The 9,419-nt window shown below is 43.6% G+C and overlaps 1 pseudogene; it reads left to right on the forward strand.

Annotated features, from left to right (window-relative positions):
• Nucleotides 1-6,567: 6,567 nt before the first annotated feature.
• On the forward strand, nt 6,568-9,166 carry LOC142440032 (3-hydroxy-3-methylglutaryl-coenzyme A reductase pseudogene; annotated as a pseudogene).
• Nucleotides 9,167-9,419: the final 253 nt, after the last annotated feature.

The following is a 9,419-nucleotide window of genomic DNA, read 5'->3' on the forward strand; positions in this document are numbered from 1 at the left end:
GAAAAATAAAAAAGCGTTCCATTGGCAAATAAATAACATGTGAGACATGTTATTCCGTGGGGAGAGAGAGGCACAGTGCTCATACAACTATTGCAGGCGGTAAGCGCTGCTTTCAAGAAGAGCCTTGCTGCACCAAAAACTAATGGATTCATTTGAATTGTGATGCCGTCAAAGAATATTGAAAGTAGCACAGACTGACCAAAGGACAAGTGTGTCCTAGGAAAAGTACAGCCAGAATGCTTCGTAGAAGCAAGGATGGCCATACCTCACCTTCCGTACTTTGGATGCGGTCCTAGGAGCCTCCAGTCCCTGGAGAAGGACATCATGCTTGACAGAGTAGAGCGAGAATGAAGAGGAAGACTCTCTACTGGGTGGATTGACACGGCAATTGCTAAATTGGCCTCAAATGTAACAACAGTTGTGGGGACGATACAGGACTGGACTAGGCTTCCTTCTTTTGTACAAAAGGTCGCTGAGTCAGAGCTGACTCAACGGTGCGGAACAACAAAGACTGTTTAAACCAGGCTTCCACATCTGTTTGGTCAGAACCCCATACCACCTAAGTTTGAAAATGCTGATCTAAATATTCATAAAAGAGCTATATGGTGATGTCTTCGTCCAGAAAGTTTGCTCTTACTCACTAAAGCACAATGTTTCCAAAGATACCTACACCATCAGTGAGAGGCACCTCAAACCTCGCCTCAATGAGAGCTTCCTCATCTACATCAATGTAAAGCTCATGAAAGACTCAAACGTGGAGCAGAGGGAGAATAAACTCCACATACCCACATTTCATTTCCTTCTCTAATGCTGAGTTGATAAAAAGGCACATTTATTCATGATTTGCTGCGCTGCGAAACTCTGATCAAGACCTTGATTTTCTTGTCCACCACCTGGGAAAATGGAACCGCAGTCTCAGCCTCTGAAAATGGTCTTGAACGACCTACACCTGGAGATCACACACAATGATGCCTTAATATATATTTTTACAATTATCATCCAATACTTTGCCTATAGTCTCTTTCAGTATTGCACCTGGAAACTTGAATTTTTTTCTTGTGTTCTTTCAACTTAAGATATGCTGAGCGTGTTCTCCCTTTTGGTTTGCTAACTCTAAGCCTTTGCACATTTCATTATAATATTTTACTTTGTTCTTGAGCTGCCCTTTGAAATTGCCTGCTCACAAAGTCCACATGGAAGAACACACCAGCCTGAGTGAGCGAGTGGTCCCAAAGGGATCAGTTACCAGGCATCAAAGAACAAAAAATCATATCATTGACTGCACACCTCCATGATAGGATCGCTGAAGACAAATGGGTGCATAAGCAAATGTGGTGAAGAAAGCTGATGGTGCCCGGCTATCAAAAGAGATAGTGTCTGGGGTCTTAAAGGCTTGAAGGTGAACAAGCGTCCATTTAGCTCAGAAGCAAAAAAGCCCACATGGAAGAAGCACACCGGCCAGTGCGATCACGAGGTGCCAAGGGACCAGGTATAAGGCATCATGCAAAAAAAAACCCAACGATATAAGTGTGTGTATGTATGTGTATATATGTGTATATGTATATATATACCATATTAAATGAAGGGGGAAGTGCAGAGTGGAGACCCAAGGCCCAAGTGTCGACCAATGGAGATCCCCTCATAGAGGAGTTTAGGAGAGGAGATGGGTTAATTAGGGTGTGAGGTAGTATCGATGAAGAACACAGCTTTCCCCCGGATCCTGGATGCTTCCTCCCCCCAACTACCATGATCCAAATTCTACCTTGCAGGGCTGGATAGGACAGAGGCTGTACACTGGTGCATATGAGGGTTGGAGGGTCAGGGAATCCAGGGTGGATGATACCTTCAGGACCAAGGGTGTGAGGGACGATGCTGGGAGAGTGGAGGGTGAGTGGGTTGGAAAGGGGGAACTGATTACAAGGATCCACATGTGACCTCTTCCCTGGGAGAGGGACAGCAGAGAAGGGGGGAAGGGAGACTCCGGATAGGGCAAGATATGACAAAACAACGATGTATAAATTACCAAGGGCATATGAGGGAGGGGGGAATGGGGAGGGAGGAGGGGAAAAAAAAAGAGGACCTGATGCAAGGGGCTTAAGTGGAGAGCAAATGCCTTGAGAATGATTGGGGCAGGGAATGTATGGATGTGCTTTATGCAATTGATGTATGTATATGTATGGATTGTGGTAAGAGTTGTATGAGTCCCTAATAAAATGTAAAAGAAGAAAAGAGAAAAAAATGATTAGGGCAAAGACTGTACAGATGTGCTTTATACAATTGATGTATGTATATATATGAACTGTGAAAATAATTGTATGAGCCCCAATAAATTGTTAAAATTAAAAAAAAAAAGAAATTGCCTGCTCAGCTTTTTTACTCACTTGCCTTAGCTACTCACTGATTAAGGGCAAGTTTCAGAGACTCTTCTGACTTCCTCTTTGATCTCTTTCTTTCTTGTCTGTTGAATGATCTTTTACGGTCATCCGTGTTCAATGTATTCCACAGCTCATGACCTCTGTCATGAGTGTTCAATGAATCAAATCTGTTCTTGAGATGTTCTTGAAATTCAGGTGGGACATACTCATGGTCATATTTTGGCTCTCGTGGACTTGTTTTCATTTACATCAGCTTCAACCTAAACATTCAAATGAACAATTGATGGTCTGTTTCACAGTTGGCCTCTGGCCTGGTTTAGCTGCTGATATTGAACTTCTCCATGGTCTCTTCCAACAGATGTAGTCACTTTGATTTTTGTGTATTCCATCTGGTGAAGTTCATGTGTATAGTCACCACTTGTGCTGTTGAAAAAAGGTCTTTGTGATAAAGGAGTCTTTGGTCTTGCAAAATTCTATCATGAACTTTCCAGTTTCATTTCTATCACCAATACCATATTTTCCAACGACTCTTCCTTTCTCTGTTTGTGGCTTTTACATTCCAATTGTCAATAATGATCAATGCATCTTGATGACATGCATGATCACTTTCCTACTGAATATGTTGGTAGAACGCTTCCATTTCTGGATCACTAGCTTTAGAGGCAAGTATGGTGACACTTCGTCTTATAAATTTGGATGTATTTTCATGCGAGATCAGTCCCTGGAGAAGGATATGATGTTTGGTATAGAGAGGGGCCATGAAAAAGAAAGCCCTGAACAAAATGGGTTGACACAGTGGCTGCAACAACAAGTCCAAGCACAGGAACAATTGTGGGAAGGGGCCGGTTCTGGCAGTGTATTGTTCTGTTGTGCCCAGGGTCAATATGGGTTGGAAGTGACTCGGTGGCACCTAACCACAGCGTTAGTGGTTGTTGCATAAATTTGAATATGGTTGTATTGATTGGATTTCTTCTATGTGTATAGATAGCATCCTATCACAGACACCATTGAACTTCAGGTCAGATCTTGAAATGTTTGTTTTGATGATGAATGCGATACCTTTTCTTTTGACTGTGTCATTCCCAGCATAATAAACCATGTGATTTTCTATTCCAATCCATTTCTGCACACCAACATGAAGGATATTGATCTTTATGAATTCTATTTCATTTGGGAAACATACCAAGTGTCCTGGTTTCATATTTTGTACATTCCAAGTTCTAATTATTAATTAGTGTTTGCTGCTGATTCTTCTCACTTTGAGTCTTGCCCCATCAGCAAATGCAAGTCTTGCAGACTGTAGTCCTACAGGCTTTACTCCATCCCAGTCATCTTAGGGAGCTCTATTTGAGAAGGCAGCCCTCCCGCAGTCAGGTAATGAGTGTCTTCCAACATTGTGGACTCACTTCTGGCACTCTCTCTGACAGTATTCTGCTCAGAGTCATGAGTTTTCAGTATCTGACAGGGTTTGATGCTATCCACAAAGTTTTAACGGGCTCACTCCTCTGAAGCCTATTCCTTCTCCATAGTCTGTTCTGAGTCTGGAAACTCTGCTGACACCTATTCACTCTGGGTGACCCTGCTGGTATTTGAAATATCAGGAATATAGCTTCCAGTAACACAACAACACACAATCCACCTCAGGACAACAAACTGGCAGATAAGTGGTGGCACTCCAGGACAGGCAGCTAGTTTGACTCATGCATCAATTTTTTTTTAAGGTCAAGTCACTAAGTATTTTGAGTTAGCTCCATCTCACTTCAGTTCTGGAAAGACGATTCCATTACCATTTTCATGACTCTTCTATAACTTGATCCCAAATTAAGCTATACACTTAACCCACACATCGAGCTAATCAAATTTATACAAAAATTCAGAAACATTCAGCACAATCCTTTAAGTACAGTTGGGTTTGTGTTTTTCTACAATCTAAAAATAGAATAAGCTTTTTTTAAAAGATGCTAACCCATTTTTCAGAAGACTCTACCTATTAAGTACCACAAACTGTAAAGCCTATAGAAATTCCACAAACTGAGACTTTTACTATAGACAAGTCAGAAGCCCAAGACAAAATCTGAAGAAGCTCCACAGAATCTTCAGAGAGGAATTGTTACAGGATAAGAAGAATAATAACGCTCCACTGTACATTCAGATGAACGGCCGGTAGGCTGTTAATACTTTTTCTTAAGTAAGTTGAAATAACAGGGATTCTTGAATATCTTAAAGGTGAAAAATGTGGGTTAATGCATTTGAATCCCATGAAAGTACATTAAGTGCATTCCTATTAAGGGAAGGCAGGTAAGCTTCCATATGGCCCATTTTTTTTTATTTGAGCGTTGTGCCCCTGGAAAAGATATAAACTCTTGATTCTGGCCCATAAATCTTAAGTGGTTTTTCAAGGTTTGAAAATCTTACTCTTTTTGAATTACAGCCCTGCCCTGCTTTGGCATTGGAAAGCATTCATGACTGTTATCAAGGTAAGATAGAAATTGATGGATTGAGAGACCATGTTTCTTTAACCTGTGTCATTTGAGGTTTACTAGCGAGAAGCAGGATTTATTATGTGCTCCTTAGTTCCAGGACTATGAAGCCATGGTGTGTATACTTTGTGTTAATGATCCCTTGATTCAATTATGAGGTAATAGAGAGGAGAAAATCTATACAGTCTGTGTAACCCACATCATAATTGAAATAATTCATGTCCTACCAGTGCCCTCTTTGAAAAGTAGCATGGCTCAAAAGTTTTAATTTTTCCACGCTTACCATATTGGGAAATAATGTGGCTGTGGCTGTCAGTCCCACAAATCAATAAAGATAAGTGTGTATATGAGTTGACCAGTATATTGTCAATGTTACAGATTGAATTGTGTCCCCACAGAATATGCTTTGGAATTCTAACCACTATCCCTGTGACCATAACCTAGGGTATTTGTTATATTAATGCAATAACATCAGCCCAAGGTGTAGCCCAAACCTATTCATTTTGAGTTATGGGGAACAGACGAAACACAGATACAAGTACAAGCTAAGGAAGATGGATACCACGGGAGGCTCTCCAGGGAGCCAAGGAGGGCTCGGGGCCACCAATAAGGAAGGAGTTGAAATGGCAGAGACTCTTATGTGTACTTTCAGCCTCCTAAATTGTGAGAAAATAAATTCCTGTTCTTTAAAGTCACTCCTTTGTGGGATTTGTGTTACAGCAACACTAAAACTAAGGGAGGTGATTATGAGAAAAAATAAACATTTTAATAAGGAATCACCCCCCCCCCAACTCTTTGTCAAATAATTTTCCCTATATGAGAAGGCAGGGTGTGTGTGAAAGCTACACCTACTTCATCTGAGAAGTGGAAATAGCTAAAGGGAAAACCCAGTCATGCTAAAATTGTCTCACAAGACAAACACTTACTGCCAATGGAGTGAATGCAAACTCAGAGTGACCCTATTCAAGTGGGTAGAACTGCCCTGGGAATTACCAAGACTGAACCTCTTAGTTAGAAAGCCTCCTCTTTCCCCAGCAGAGTGGTTTGCGGTTTCCAATGATGAGCCTTGTGGTCAGCAGCCCAGGGCATAACCACTGCACCACCGGGGAGAAGCAGAGGGTGATGCTGACTTGAGCAGAAAGAACAAGTGGGACACAGATGCCCGCAGTGTGTGGCACTTGGGCCTCAGTGACAAAGATTTAATAATCATCGATGTCCCTTGGTAGATTTATATTAGAGATTTGAATTGCAAAATATAAAGACATAAACGTGATGAAACTATGAAAGTTAACATTGGCCCAATAACCCTCTCTCAACAGGGCTTTAAAAAATTATTATGAGGGCTATTCAAAGACAACATTAGTGGAAGATCGTTATGCCCCAGGGGGATGATTGATGAGTCACTACCATAAATTAACAAGGAAGTTTTGAAAGGGAGCCAAAAGCAGAAAATGCACACAAAGATCCAAGAATGGGGCTCAAACTAAATCCTAGCTCCAACTGAAGAACAATTAGCTCTTACATCATGGCCCGGCTCCACACTCACCCTCAGCAAAGGCACACAGAAGATCAGAGTGCCAGAGCAAAATGTGGGGAAGAAAGCAGATGGCACCTACATTCCATGTCTCCGTTGATGAGACCACCGGGCTGCCAGGGCCCTGGCTTGGTCGCCTCTAGTGAGATCGAGAGGATCCAAGGACCCTGTAGCAACAATGTTGTCCAGACATTTTCAAATGCACGGCCTCTTTGTGGCTTCCCATCCCTGGGAAGTCGGAGTGGGGACGGTGACATTGACCATCTGTATGACATCCATGTTGACTGATAAAGATGAGATCTGGGGTTGAACTTATAAGTGTCCAAAGTTTGAAGAGGACATTGTGAGCTGTGACATTATAATTCTGACAATAACATGATGCATAGAAATCCTGCATATTTATTTCAAGTTCTAGAATTTACATCCACTTGGATCAAATAGAATTTAGTTTTGCTGACCTCTTCACAATTTTCTCCAGTTTTGTATTTAGTGTAGTTGTCATTTATTTCTTGGATAAAACATTGACAGACTTGGACAAAGCATTGCCATTTATCCTACTTTTGATTGATCTTTCTAGAGCAAGTGCATTAGCAAAGTTTGCCCTGAGTTCTAATTCACAGGATGAAGTAAGGGAAAACATTGCTCATGGAATGGCAATTTTGGGTCCCACATTCACCCTTCATGCTCTTGTTGAAGGTCTTGTGGTTGGAGTGGGCACCATGTCAGGGGTGCATCAACTGGGCAGCGTGTGCTTTGGGGCTGCATGTCAGTCCTTGCCGACTATTTCGTGTTCATGACTTTCTTTCCAGCTTGTGTGTCCTTAGTATTACAGGTTCCTCGGGAAAGCTGAGGGTCGTCCAATCCGGCAGCTCAGCCATTTTGCACGAGTTTTAAAAGAAGAAAAAAAATAAACCAAATCGTGTGACTCAGAGGGTCAAGATGATTATGTCTCCCGGCCTGCTTCTCATTCATGCCCACAGTCACTGGATAGCCGATCTTTCTCCTCAAAACAATACAGCAGAAAAGTCCAAGGTTTCACTAAGATTGGATGAAAATGTGTCCAAGAGAATTGAACCAAATGTCTCCCTCTGGCAATTTTATCTCCCCAAGATGATCTGCAGGGATATTGAACAAGTCATTACTATAAGTTTAGCTCTTCTTCTGGCTGTCAAGTACATCTTCTTTGAAAAAACAGAGACAGACTCTGCACTGCCACTAAAATCTCCCATCACCTCTCCTATAGGGACCCAAAAGAAAGCTCCAGACGGCTGTTGCAGAAGTGAACCTCCACTGGTCAGAAATAACCAGCAAGTTCACACAGTGGGAGAGAAGACTGGGATCAACTTGGGAAAGCAAAGTTGGAGTTATAGAACCCTTAGTGACAGAAACTGACACCAACAGGGCCACGTGTGTGGTTAGTAACTCTTCTGCCCGTGTTCCTGCACCAGTACTGGAGATGAGGAAATCGGACACGGAGCGTTCCGGGAGCCTCGGCCTAATGAAGAATGTTTGAAGATCTTTGGGGTGCAGAGAAAGGTGCAAAAGGCCACAGTGATACCGAGGTCATCAGATTAGTCAAGGCCAAGCACAGCCCACCTTCTAAATTGGAAACCCTGAAGGAAACTTATGAGCCTGGTGTATCTATTTGCCAACAAATGCTTTCCAGAAGGCGCCCAGAGCCTTCTTCTTCTCTGCAGTAGCTACCTTACAGGCACTGTAACTACTCCGTGGTGATGGGGGCGTGCTGGTTGGATGCATGCCCATCCCAGGTGGAGCGGCAGGACCACTGTGCTGGGATGGGAAAGAGTTTCCGGTTCCGATGGCAGCACCAGAAGATGGTCTTGTGGCCAGCACTAACAGATGCTGCAGAGCAACAGGTCTTGGAGGAGGTGCCAGCAGCCGAGTGCTTGCTGACAGGATCACTCAGGGCCCTGCGGTGCATCTTCCTCCTGCCTGCGACTCTGCAGGAGTGAAAGGCTGGTTTGACAGCCCCAAGCCTTCTCAGTGATGAAGGAGGCACTTGACGGCACCAGTAGATTTGAACAGCTACAGGAAATTCACGCGAGTCTGGCTAGCACGGTCTTTATATTCATTTCCAGTCTAGGACGGGCGATGCCAGGGGGAGGAACACGATTGCAAAGGGTACAGAGAATGCACTTTCAAACTGCACCAGGTTTTTCCCTGCACTGCAGGTTCTGACCGTTAGTGGTAACGACTGTAGCGACAGGAAGTCTACTGCTATCAATTGGATTGAAGGACGGAGAGAGTCTGTTGTCTGTGAAGCCATTGTTCCAGCCGAGGTGGTTGAAGAAGCACGAAAGACGACTACAGAAGCGATGATGGAGGTGAAAATTGACAAGAACCTTGTGGGCTCTGCCGTGGTGGGGAGCACAGGCGGCTACAATGGCCACGCGGCAAACGTCGTGTGTGGGCAGGACACAGCACAGAATGTTGGTAGCTCGCACTGTACAACGTTAATGGAAATCAGCGGTCCCACAACGGAGATTTGTATATCAATTGCAGGACGCCATCTAGAGAGATTGGAAGTGTGAGTGGAGGCACCAATCTGATACCACAGCAAGACTGTTTGCAGAGGCTAAGTGTGAAAATGCCCAGCAGCCGGCCAGAATTGTGTGTGGGACCGTCATGGTGAGCGAGAGGTCCCTGGTGGCATCATTGGCTGCAGGTCAAATTGTCATATGAGTCACAACAGGTCAAAGATAAACTTACCAGACCGCCAAGAAAGTTGCACAAAGAAAACAGCAGGAGTAGCCTGATATTTCTGAACTGAAAAGTAGGCACTGGGTTCTGAAGGACGAACATAAAATCTGTGAATTAAGCAACTCAAGGCATATCTTGTTGTGGATGACAAGACTTGGTCAGGGAGGCAGCGGCTTGGTGGGCTCCTTCAGAGGGGTCTGAGGTCCTCTGGCAGGCCTCGGATGTGAAACCAGCCCAGTGCTTTACGTGCTGTGGTTTTTGGTAGGTCTCAACACAGATCTCTGTGTGAATGCATCACAGACGGTCATC

Source organism: Tenrec ecaudatus, chromosome 2 (assembly GCF_050624435.1).
Source record: "Tenrec ecaudatus isolate mTenEca1 chromosome 2, mTenEca1.hap1, whole genome shotgun sequence".
Lineage (NCBI taxonomy): Eukaryota > Metazoa > Chordata > Mammalia > Afrosoricida > Tenrecidae > Tenrec > Tenrec ecaudatus.